Source organism: Mauremys mutica, unplaced genomic scaffold (genome assembly GCF_020497125.1).
Source record: "Mauremys mutica isolate MM-2020 ecotype Southern unplaced genomic scaffold, ASM2049712v1 Super-Scaffold_100466, whole genome shotgun sequence".
Lineage (NCBI taxonomy): Eukaryota > Metazoa > Chordata > Testudines > Geoemydidae > Mauremys > Mauremys mutica.
The window spans coordinates 29,257-41,798 of NW_025423345.1; the positions used below are offsets into that span (position 1 = coordinate 29,257).

Below are 12,542 nucleotides of genomic sequence, written 5' to 3' on the forward strand. Positions count from 1 at the left end.
GCTCTAGTGGCACAATTAGTTAGCGCACAGTACTTATAGGGCAGTGCTGAGAGAAGCTATGCTGAGGTTGTGAGTTCAAACCTCACCTGGAGCACTGGTTTTCATTAACCAAGTGGTGTCACCCCCTCATTTGGCCTGTGGGATGTAGAATTCCAGCCCTGGGGACCCTCAGGAGGAGGCTAATAAAAAATGCCCCCTTCACTTATTACCTCCTCTCCAGAGCACAGGTCAGAAGCTACAATCCTTTCTCCCCCCCCGCCCCACCCAGCCCCTGTGCCAGGATCCCTCAAGCAGAGCCTGGAGTCCTGCCCCTGGCGTCTGTACTATTGACACAGACTAAGTGACAGGGACAAAACACTCAAATTCCGCCTGGTGTGGGAAGCCAGGTTTGCTCTTCAAATTCTGTCGTTGGTACATTTCCAGGTCTGGGAATGTCTCACAACAGCATTTAATGGGAAGCTGCCTGCAGAACAGTTACACTGCACAGAGCTCCTGTGGAGGAGGGGTGGGAATTAGTAACATTTTGAGGATTGTTTGGGAAATGAGCCTTTGCTGACAAGGTTTCTCTCTGTCCATATTTCACCTTCAGGTGTTATGTTGAGGGATCTTTAGTATATTTTTGTGAGGTTAATAACTATCTCCTCAACTTTATTTACTCAACTTAAAAATTGGTCACTTGATTTTTGCATCTCCCTGTGAAAATACAACTGACATGTGGCTTTCTACAGGGGGTCATGATGTTAAAGTTAAGGAATTCAGTCTCTGTACTTCTGGGGGGGGCTGTTGCGTTTTTACAGCTGCCTCAGGGCCAGGCACACTGGGCTGTTAGCTGCACCCACTGTCCTTGCCAGGGGCCCCTGCTGAACCCTGGGCGGCTGCACTGCCGTGCTGGGGTGACTCTGCAGGTAGAGGAGCTGCTGTGGAGCAATGTAGAGCAGGTGCAGGAAGGAGACGGGGTCACTATTCACATTCTGAACTGCACAGTTTTCCAAATTTGGTACTAGATTAATAGATTCATAGACTTAAGGTCAGAAGGGACCATTATGATCATCTAGTCTGACCTCCTGCACAATGCAGGCCACAGAATCTCACCCACCCACTCCTGTAACAAACCCCTGACCTATGTCTGAGTTATTGAAGTCCTCAAATTGTGGCTTAAAGACCTCAAGGTGCAGGGAATCCTCCAGCAAGTGATCTGAGCCCCATGCTGCAAAGGAAGTCGAATGTCCGAGAACAATTCTAGGGGAAGGTGAACGCAGAGCAATGACACTGGAGATGCCCAGACCTCCAATAGGGGCAATGTGGAAATTAATAATGGGAAGATCATTTGTGAAATTAGTCGTCACTGACAAGATTTGTCTCTGTTCCTATTTCACGCTATGGTGTTAGTTAGAGGAATCAGTACAGATTTTTACTATATTAATTAAACACTTAATTTTATTTAATCAAGCCAAAAACTTAGTATCACTTATTTTTTCTCTGTCCTAGCAAGAATGAATTGAATTTTGTGACTTTCTGGAAAGTGCAGCGAGATTAAATGTGGGGAATTCAGTCTCTGTGTTTGTGAGCTGATGTTTTCCTCTCACAGGTCAGTGCCTGCATTGAAATACCCAGCGGGATATAAGGGCTGGTGTATGCTGGACACTTCACTGGCAGAGCGACGTCTCTCAGGGTGTGACCCCCCCCTCCAAACCCATATAGTTAAGGTGACCTAAGCCCGGGTTAGATAGTGCTAAAGAAAAGGAAGAATTGTTCTGTCCATGTAGCTGTTACAGGGATGGGAAAACCCCTCCAGTCACTGTCTACTCCAAAGTGCTATAGCAGTGCCAGAGCAGCGTTTTAAGTGTAGACAGAGTGAAACTAGATTTATCTCCAGTTCGCACTGTGGATGCTCAGGCACTAAGAGTGCAATAATAATAATAACAACAGCAGCAGAGGGCTTGCATGATTCAAACCTGCGCAGGGAGACCCCAATGGATTTCTAGTCTATCACCTTAACCACTTGGCCACAACTACTTGACATACACCTGTATCATTGCATGATGATTCTGTTCTCACTGAATGGTCACTTTAAATTGTTTGCCCAGACCAGCTTCCCCAGCACATGCACGGCTGCGCATCAGTGTAAGTGTGTCCTTGGGTGAACAGTGAGAATTCCTGCCCATTTCCCTTCCGGCTGGAGCAGGATGAGAGTGTGTTTGTGTGAACGACATTGCTGTAGATTGTTGTTCATTCGCCACTCTGACAATTCAGACAGTCCCTTTCCTAGTCAAATCTCCAGCACATCATTCCAATAGCAGGGGGCAGGATTTCTCTGGGGCACTGAAATTTTTCAGAGAGCTGGTGCGTGAACTCAGCCTTGCATTCCATCCCTGATGTTTCATGGACTAACAACAGCAGCAGAAAGAAAGAGCTGAGCCAATATCTCCCTGGCAGGGATGCAGGTGCCACGACCCCTCTGTCTGACCGTCGCCACAGCAGGAGAAAAAGGTTCACTGGCATCGAATGCCGTGGGTCAGACCAGAGACACAGGAAGGTTTTGCTGTTTATGGATCTGTGCAAAGCAAATTTTGTCTCTGTGTGAAACTGAGGTCAGAAATGAAACGTCCACATGGTGGCCCAATGCTCTAGGGAATGTGGGTGAAGGACTCGGGCTGAGAAATGATTTAACAGGGGGCTGTATCAATTTATTGCCCTGATTAAAATCTATGGCTAAAAGGCAGCCACTGTTGTTAGTACTTGTACCTGTGTAGGGACACCCCAGTGGGTGTCAAGTCCATTGTCTTCACCAGGGGCAGTCGATTATTTTATCAAGATCCAGATTTCTTGGTCAAGGCCTAGGCTCCAGAGAAAACAATACACTGCTGAGAAGAAGAAGTACATCAAAAGATTTTGCAGCCACCATGGGCATAACTATGATGTGTCGTGTTTCACTCTTTATACCTGGCACCACCTCCTTTCCCTTTAGCCTTGTAGTTGACCAAGGGCAAAGCTGAACATCTCCTCAGATACCAGGGAGTGTTTATGTCCATTCCTGCGAGCTACACAGGGGTTTGATGTTGCTGCTTTCAATCCTCTGGCTCTGCCGGGATAAGGAACAATTCAGGCTGTCACTGAACTGAAGGAGGAAGATCAGTTTTTGACAGGGAGAGGGACGCCTCCTCTTAAAGGTGTTTGTCTGGCTGGCAGTCCTGGTTCCCAGGTCTCGCCCATGGGGCGCCAGCAGTTTTGGGACCGGGTCACTCCCTTGGCCCCACCTGCTGCCCCCAGGTGCTCCCCCCCCCAGGGGCCTCAGCAGTGCAGCGGAGCTGAGCAGCGTCTGCCTGCTCGCTCCAGTGGTTGCCGGCCCCTCCCAGAGTCTGCATGCCCTCCTTCCCCACCCCCCACCCCCAAACTCCCGCCCAGAGCCTGCACCCCCACCCATCCTCCTGTTCCCCCACCCCCTGCCCCAGCCCAGAGCCTGCACCCAGCACCCAAACTCCCAGAGCCATAACAAGGAATTTTTGTGCCCGAGGCAAGGGCCGGCTCCAGGCTCTTTGGCGGCAGATCCCTCAGTCCCTGTTGGAGGGAAGGACCTGCCGCCCAATTGCCGCCGCTGCTTCATTCATCCTTCGGCGGCAATTGGGCAGCGGGTCCCTGAGTCCCTCTCGGAGAGAAGGACCCACTGCCGAATTGCTGCCGAAGAAGCGGCAGCAATAGAGCTGCTGATGAAGCGCCGCTGATCGGGGTAGAGCTGCGCCCCTCCACTTTGCGCACCCGAGGCAAGTGCCTCACTCGCCTCTGCAAACTCCATCCCAGAGCCTGCCCCCCAGAGCCCCTCCCCCACCCAAACTCCCTCCCAGAGACCAGCCTCTCACCCCTCCTGCACCCAAACTCCCCCCAGAGCCTGCACCCCTCCTGCACCCCAATCCCCAGCCCTGGGCCTGCACCCCAGACCTCCTCCCCCGACCCAAACTCCCTTCCAGAGACCAGCCTCTCACCCCTTCTGCACCCAAACTCCCCCCAGAGCCTGCACTCCAGAACCCCTCCCCCACCCAAACTCCCTCCCAGAGACCAGCCTCTCACCCCTTCTGCACCCAAACTCCCCCCAGAGCCTGCACCCCAATCCCCAGCCCTGGGCCTGCACCCTAGACCTCCTCCCCCCACCCAAACTCCCTCCCAGAGCCTTAGGCAGGTGGAGGGTGGAGTTTTGGGGGGTGGGTTCTGGGCAGTATGAGTGACATTATTGGCCCACTGGGAGGACTGGAGGACTGGCACTGGCCCTAAGGTAAATTGTGGTTGAGACCCTGCTTTAAGGGATTGGAGCAATGCTGGAGAGACTGACGGGCAGGGAGCTGGGGAGCTGTGTGTGCCCCAAGGAGAGTTGTTGTTGTGCTCTGGTGACACAGAGCGGGGGTGGGGAGTTTGTCAGCTGTGGTGTTTGTATAGAAGAGAGAAAGTTTACTAACCCCCAGGTTAAAAACTGGTCCTGCTCTGGGCTATCCAGGGCACTCTCTGTTGTGAGTGTAGGTCAGTGGGTGAATGTTTCCTTCTAGGATAATAGGTTTGTAGTTCCAATCCAAGTGATTCCCTTTAAAAACTTTTTCAAATGAAAATCAATTTTCAGACCCATCTCCAGTATGTTCAGGAGTTCGCTGAATGGGGGCAGGGGGCTTGAAATGAATTTAAACACTCAGCATTTTCCTGTGCAAATGAATAAAGACCTAGCAGAGCTGTCCAGCAGCTGAAATCAGTTCCAGTCCTCGGCGTCTCTAAGAGGGACACTCGGTAGCTGAGGCACGTGGGACACCTCTGTGGTGAGGACAGGTGAAAAAATGCTGGATTCAATGAAAGCTGAGCCCATAGGAGGGGAAGGTGAACGGCAGCACCACACAGGGTCATAACACTCAGAGACGGGGCTTCGCTGTCACTGCCCCTGTGTTTTCCATCATTTCTATCCTAAGGAACACACCCTCCCCCTCCCCCACACACTGTCACACAGAACCTTCTCCCCTTGAGCTCCATCCCATCCCTCCCCCTCTCCCCCACACGCCATGGGACACAGCCTCTCGGTGACTCACCCAGATGGGGGCTTGTCTCTGCATCTCCCCAACAGGGGAGCAGAGAGCCGAAAGGGCCACAGGAGACCAATGGAGCTAGGCAGGGATAGAAAAGACTTCCCCTCCCTTCCCAAGAGTCCCGTTAATCTCACCCATGAGACATTCCAGCACCGGGTGGGATCAAAGTACCAACCTTCCCCTGAGCAACGGAAGGGGGAACCAGCTCTATCACATGGAAGGAGACTCCCCACCTCTGCTGCTGCCATCCTGCAGCCTTTAATATGGATTTGTTTTAGCTAATGCAACCCCCCCACTCCACTAATCCATCCATGAAACATGGAGACAAGCTCCTGAAAGCAGGGTCCAGGGGTGCAATGAGTTAGTGCCCAGGACTTACAGAGCAGTGCTGAGAGGAGTCATGCTGAGGTTGTGAGTTCAAACTTCATCTACAGCACTAGTTTCCTTTAAGCAAATGGCTTCTGCCAATCATTTTGCCCTGCAGAAAATACAGTTGCAGCTCAGAAGACACCGAGGTCCCCTTGCTTTACAGAGAGTAGGGCAGATTCCACAGATCTACCAGCCTCTGCTCTCCACCAGCCGCCTGTGTCAGGAGGGGTCGAGCAGAGCCCAGAGCACTGCCCCCGACTCCTCCTCAGTCTTTGCTCCCCAAACCACCTGTGGGCTCACCCTCTTCGCTGTGAGACTCAAACCCTGCCTGGCTTTCTGTATGTTGGGGGTTTTTTGTTGTCTGTCATGTTGATGTGCATGTGGGTCCTGTGTGATTTTTGTGGATGCCATATAGTTTTGTGTGTGGGTGTATGACTTTTGCATGCAGATTGTTTTTTGCTATGTATTCTGGTATGTGGTTTTTGTGCTTTCCTGTTGTGGGCTTTTGCTGTATTTTTTGGTGTGGATTTGTTCTATGTTTTGTGTGGCTTTCCTTTGTGTGTCTATGGCTCTGTGTGGGTTTGGTTTTTGTTTATGTCTGTGTGGACCTGTGCAGTCTGTGATGGTCTCTTTCTCTCTGTTTGTCTCTCTGTTTGTATCTTCATGTGTACATTCACTGGAACATTTCAAACTCTCCACAGCTTTGCCAATTTTCACCAGGAATTTTACTCATTAACAAATTCTCACTTGTTCCCTACCAGTTGGTGACCATCGCCCCAGGGGCCTGTCAGTCTCCAGATCCTGATTTCCCATTGGCCCTTCCCCCTTCTATTGGGACTGGGAACTAGCCAACCAAAAAACCCCACTCAGTTTTAGTAAAGGGCCAACAGTCCCCTTACACAACCTGGGCCTGTGAGGGAGGGAGAGCTCAGTGGTTTGAGTATTGGCCTGCTAAACCCAGGTGTGTGAGCTCAGTCCTTGAGAGGGCCATTTAGGGATCTGGGATAAAAATCTCTCTGTGGATTGGCCCTGCTTTGAGCAGGGGGTTGGACTAGATACCTCCTGAGGATTCTTTCAACCCTGGTATTCTATGATAGGGTCACCAATGTTCAGAGAAACTAGCACAGGCTGGGCCCATGGTGTAATGGTTGGTATGCTGAAATCTGAGTTCAAATCTCAGTAGGACCTTGTGGTAAATCCCTGGAGATCCAAGCGCTTTCCTGTCTCCAGCTGTCTAAGAATGAGTTGTTTACCTTGTGCTGAGTGACTCATACCCCCTGGAGCCAGGTCTTTGGTTGGAATGGGGTCTAGAAGTGGCTATGGTTTGACTGGGTGTTTGGGATTTTTGATGCCCACACGTTTGGCCCTTGTGCTTTCTACCACACTTTTTCTCTTGCCCACATGGCGCTTGAAGAAAGGGGTGTCAGGGTCAGGTTTCATAGTCAGGAAAAGGCAGGAGGGAGGAAGAGTCCGAGGCTGGAGCCCAGCGCCTCTCCTCCTCTGGGCACCTAGGACAGAGGTGGCTGGTGCTGACAGCTCCAAAGGATGGCTTAAAAGCCACAGAGCAACCAAGGGCAGGGCAAGAGGAGGGGAGAACCATGCCTATGCGTGGCCAGCAGACAGCCACAGAGACACCCAGCCAGGCTGCTCCCTGCTCCCTGGCATGCCGAACACCCACTGAAAACCACCCACAGCCAGCTGCTGCTGCTTTGTGGCCAACATCAGAAGACAGTAGGAAAGCAGGGCCAGCCCCCCTGGTGGGGCCTCTGACCGTTCCCACTCACGGTGCTCACTTTGGCAGTGGGGCAGGAGATTTTACCCCAAGAGGCTTTTCCCCAGCTGGCGAGAAGCAGAGAAACACCCAGGCTCCCAAGGTGCTATTTAGCAACCCCCTCAAGCACAGGGACAGGTGCACACTTGGAAGAGGGAAACTGCTCCACACTCTAGCCCGGGCAGCTGCCCATTTTCTTTGGCAAGTCAGGAATGGCAACAGCGAGACTGGAAACACCTGGGGCTCATGCCCCAGCCTTTGTGACACCCAACCCCCAACTCCTTCCCGGGGCTCTAGCTGAAGCCAGAGCATTGGCCTGAGCGGCCAAGAAGAGATTCCAGCCCTGAAGGGAGCAGGACTTTCAGCACAAAGGTAAAACTACACCAACATAACCATGAAGAGACTTGAACCCTCAATCACCTGATCCAAAGTCAGACAACTAATCCATTAGGCCACTTGGCCACAGGAACAAAACCTTTCCAAGCACTTATTTGGAAAAGGCAGACACTGTGTTTTCAGGTCCTCTACTGAGGGGGGCTGAGAGTCTCTGGGCACAAGAAGTCGAGTTCCCAGCAAGATGTGAGACAATTCTCTGGAGCCAGGTGCAGGACTTTGGCAGGGAGGCTCAGGCATGAGGGATTGGGGTGCAGCGGACAGACCAGCTGTCTAGGTGCTTAGATTTGGTCTCACTGAGGAGAAGGAGGAATCCTGCTGATAGGCAGTGGCTGTGGAGAAAAAATGGGATGTCCAGGCTGCTCCGGTCTCCTTCTTCCAGCTCCTCATCTGGCTGAGCTGCTCCACCAGCCTGGACAAGTCCTCCGCATGCACAGCAAATAGCCCAAGAGCCATTTCTGCCCAAACCTGTGCTGGGGGGGTGAGCTTCTGTCTTCCCTGTCCCATCCGCGCTAGAGCAGACCACTAGATTGAGAGAGACAGTCAACAACTATTAAGGCTAAGATTATATAAATGGCGTCACAGAAACTGTGACTTTCAGAGATCTCAGTGACATTTTCCACCTCAGCCCTGGGGCAGCAAGACTGGAGCTGTCGGCCAGTGGGGGCCTCACAGCTATCAGCCACCAGTGTCGGAAGGGGCTCCCACAGGCCCATGCCACCACGGATGGACCCCACAGCTCCCAGCTGCTGTGAGTGGATCCCAGAGCTCCCAGCCACCACATGGGACAGGGGGACCCTAGAGCTCCCAGTGGGGTGACTGGGTTATAAAGTCCGGTCAGCGGTGCTGCGGGGCTCAGGCAGGCTGGTCCCTACGTGTCCTAGGGCACCGCACTGTGCCCTGGAAGTGGCCAGTAGGTCCCCCCTGCTGCGCCGCTGACCAGGAGCCACCTGAGGTAAGTCTGCACCCCAACCCCCTGCCCCAGCCCTGAACCCCCCAAAACCCAGAGCCCCCTCTTGCACCCCAGAGCCCTCACCCCTCTGCACTTCAACCTCCTGCCCCAGCCCAGAGCTTCCTCCCACACCTGGAACCCCTCATCCCTGTCCTCACCCCAGAGCCATCACCACATCCTGGACCCCAACCCCCTGTCTCAACTCACAGCCCCCTCCTGCACTCTGAATCCCTCGGCCCCACTCTGCAGCCTGGAGTCCCCTCCTCCACCCCAAACCCCTCATCTCCCCACAGCTCCCACAGGCAGACCCTGGAGCTCCCAGCAGCCATGGGTGGCCGGGGAGCCCCCACAGCCCCACCCCACTGCCTATGGACCCTGCAGCTCCTACGCGTGGACCCCAGAGCTCCCAGCTGCTGCGGATGGACCCAGGATTTCCCAACAAGCCTTGATGGCGGGAGGACCCTGCAGGCCCACGTCATTGCTAACAGACCCTGCAGCGCCGCAGCCCCGGGAGCTCCCGGCCACCCCAGGCAGGAGAGGAGCCCCCAGCGCTCAGACACCGCAGGCAGAGCCTGGAGCTCCCAGTCACCGGGGTGGGGGGGTGAGGAGAAGCCGCAGCCCCCGGCCAGTGCAGGTGGCCCCGCAGCTCCCAGCCGCCGCGGGCGGACGCCAGAGCCCCCAGCTGCCATCGGGACCCCGCGGCCCCCGGCCCCCACGGGCAGGAACCGTCACCCCACGAACGGCAGAAAACAGCCACGTGCGGAAGCCCCTCGCGTCCTGTGACCCCCCCGGTGCTGCGGCTTCTCGCCAGGCGGGAGGCGGCGCCGCTGCTGCGGTCTCGGTTCCTCCGCCCGGCAGCGGGACCCGGCCCCACGCGGCCTCGCGCCGCTTCTCGCGGGCGGCGCTGAGCTCTGAGCGCACAAGGCCCTGGCGGCTCCTCCCCGCATCGCTATCAGACAACGTCACCAATGGGAGACGAGCCTGTCAGAAACGTCAGTTGGGGAGGGCCCAATGGGAGACCAGCTTTCAGAGACCCGCCCCACGCAAAGACCAATGGGTGATTAGCTGTCAAAAAACACTAGGCAGACTGGCACCAGCCAACCAGGAACAGCCCCTCATCTCAAGCCCCCAAACAGCCCCCCCACCCCCCACCTGTCCTATACCCCACAGCAGCAACCAGCACCCGGTGGCTCGTATCACACCCCACAGCAACCCCCAAAGCAGAGTCTCAATTCCCCTCCCCCACCACTGATCTTCATTAGGTAACAAAAACCCCACCAAAAAAGAAAGGAGACACTTTCTGCTTCCCACAGCCAAGCTTCTCCCGCAGCCCCTTCCCCATGTCTGGCCACACGCTCCCAGCTCAGGGTGACCACACACCCCGTCGGGGCAGGCTCTGCTCAGCCCGGCTCCCCACAGCCTGCACTAAACATGTGGGGCCCAACCCCAAAACTTACTCCTATTTTACACCAATGGCCCCAAACTGCCGCTTTTAATATGCAAATAAGGTGCTGCCACACTCAGGCCACACCCAAGCTCTGCCGTGGAGCCACCCAGCAGAGAACCAGGTGATATTTAAATTAGCCAGGACGCCGCTCAGTCATTTCCCTCTGCTCCCAACAGGTGGCGCCGGAGAGCTCCGAGCTCGCTCAATTCCCTTTCTCGCGTCGGCTTCAGCCCCCGGGTTACAAACGCACCAACCGGGGAGCAGGAGTGTGGGGCTGCTCCAGGGTGACCAGATGTCCCATGTTTAAAGGGACAGGCAGGTCCGGGAGGACTTTTTCTTATATAAGAGCCTATTACCCCCCCACCCCCTGTCCCGTTTTCCACAGTTTCTTCAATGTCACCCTATGGGGCTGCTCTGCGGGGACGGACTTGCACACTTGGGAGCCATCAGCCGGATCTGCATGCCTGGGAAGCTGCGTCCCTCCAGAGGCGCTTGAGAAGCCAAAGGGGCCGTGGGTGAGTTTGTGATGAGGTGAGTGTGAAGTGTGGAAGGGGGAGGGTGGCAAGAGGAGGTTTTGAGAGGAAAAAAAGTGCTGCTGAGCTGGTAGGTGAGGGCAAGGTCCCAGGCGGGTGTTGTGTGAGGAGCTGTGTAGGCCCGAAAAGGCGTCCTGCTGGGCAAGGGCAGGTGAGGAGGGCCAGGGCTTTTCCCAGGGCTGTTGCTGCGGCCAAAGCCTTTGGGAAGCAGAAGAGGGCCAGGGGTGTTGTTGCCTGCTGGGGCCCATGCGACGGTGTAGGTGTACACTGACCAAGGCTGGTCTGTGGGAGCTGGGTCCACTCCCCGTGCCCCTTTCCTCATTAGTATAGTGGTGAGTATCCCTGCCTGTCACGCGGGAGACCGGGGTTCGATTCCCCGATGGGGAGGGTGACCCCTTTTCAAGGGGGGACAAAGAAATCCCTGGCCTGCCCACCACATGCCTTCCATTCTCCTTCTACGGCCACTTCCCTTCGCACCCCAAACTGATGACTTTCACCTCCAGAGAGACAATTACCTCGCAAGGACACGCTCGCCCTAGCCAAAGCCTCCCCCGGGGCCTGCACGTGGGGGCACGTTTCAGAGCGGCAAAGGGAAATAGGCTGGCCAGGGCCATGAGGACAATGGCCCAGACAAACGGGGAGGGACTTGGTCCAGGGGTGGAGGAAGACAGAAAAAGGGACAGGCATGGGATTGGCTTCCTGTCTTTTTTCCTTTGCTCAGCATTTGACCTGTGACTGTAATGGGGAGACTTGAGAAATACCTGTGGCCGCCGGCGAGGTAGGTGGCCGCCCCGAGAGCGCAGAGCTGAGCATTTTCTGCTGGGCTGCTGCCTGCACCCCCAGCGCCTGGCCGTGATCATATAGTGGTTAGTACTCTGTGCCGTGGCCGCAGCAACCTCGGTTTGAATCCGGGTCACGGCATTAATTTTTGGTGGGGAGGGGCTATCCTGCAGCACGCCTCGTGGCTCAGTCTGATGGCGTCCGTTTGCAAAGAGAGCCATCAGCCGGTCCTTAGTTTCTGCTTGGTAAAGGCAAGTCAGTGGGGTCCATCCGTCAGAAAAAGAGTCCCAGGACTTCTTGCTGGGCGCCAGGGTCCAAAAGCGGCGCAAAAGCGGCTGAGGGTTATTGGCACTGTGTGCTTCACATGGAGGTGAAAACACAGGGCACAGATCTTTGAGCACAACCCTCGTCCTGAGGAATGGGGGCGGGGCTGCATAAAGAGAGACCGGCTCTCCCTGGCGGGGCTGCAGCGGCTCTTCACAGGGGCAGTCCCACTGGCAATGGGTACCAGAGTTTTGAAAGCCTCTTTTTCTGGCCACACTGCCCTCTCTCTAGGGGGAACTGGGGGCCCCAAACTTCCCAGAAACCAGCATAGCGAGGCCAACCTGAGCACAGACACCTGCTCAGCACCCCGGGGTGCAGCCCTGAACTCCGGCAATCAGCTACACTCAGCTGCCCACCCAACAAGCGTTACACGCAGGAGCCTTCGTGTCCCGCGTGTTCAGGTCCCTCCCAGTGCCAGCTTTAAACTCCGCTGCTCAGTTCTAAGCTTTGGCCACACGGGGGCAGCCTGGAGCTCACCCAACGCCTCCCGTTGCTGGTTGCGTTTCCCGCTCCTCTTGGCAGGTTCACACCCCGCAGGCAGATCTCTGAACCGGAGCTGAACTGTTCCCCAAATCCAGCGCTTTAGCAGCAGCTTTGCTAGGAAAGCGCTGACGTCCCCAAGTAAAGTAAGAGCCAGAGCGCGGTGTCCAGGATCTTCTATTGGGCCCCTCACCGCGGTGTCTGTCAGGCGCAAGGAGAAACCAGGGAAATGTTTTCATGGCGTTTAAGGGCAGAAGGGGCCATTAGCTCAGCTAGTCTGAGCCCCGAATAACACAGAATTACACCATGACACATATTGATCCCACAGACCTTAGACAGATCAAAGCGTCTCAGCCCTCAGGAAGGAGGCTAAACTGGGTGCCAGAGGCAGCGAACAAGGGGCCCCCAAGGCAATGGCAGGGAGCTGACGAGTTGA

The 12,542-nt window shown here is 55.3% G+C and overlaps 2 non-coding genes across 2 annotated transcripts; both read left to right on the plus strand.

The window, feature by feature from the left end:
- TRNAI-UAU lies at nt 1–94 on the plus strand. The gene is made up of 2 exons: nt 1–38; nt 59–94. It is a non-coding gene; the product is annotated as a tRNA-Ile (tRNA).
- A 10,743-nt stretch (nt 95–10,837) lies between these two features.
- On the plus strand, nt 10,838–10,909 carry TRNAD-GUC. The gene has a single exon. It is a non-coding gene; the product is annotated as a tRNA-Asp (tRNA).
- Nucleotides 10,910–12,542: the final 1,633 nt, after the last annotated feature.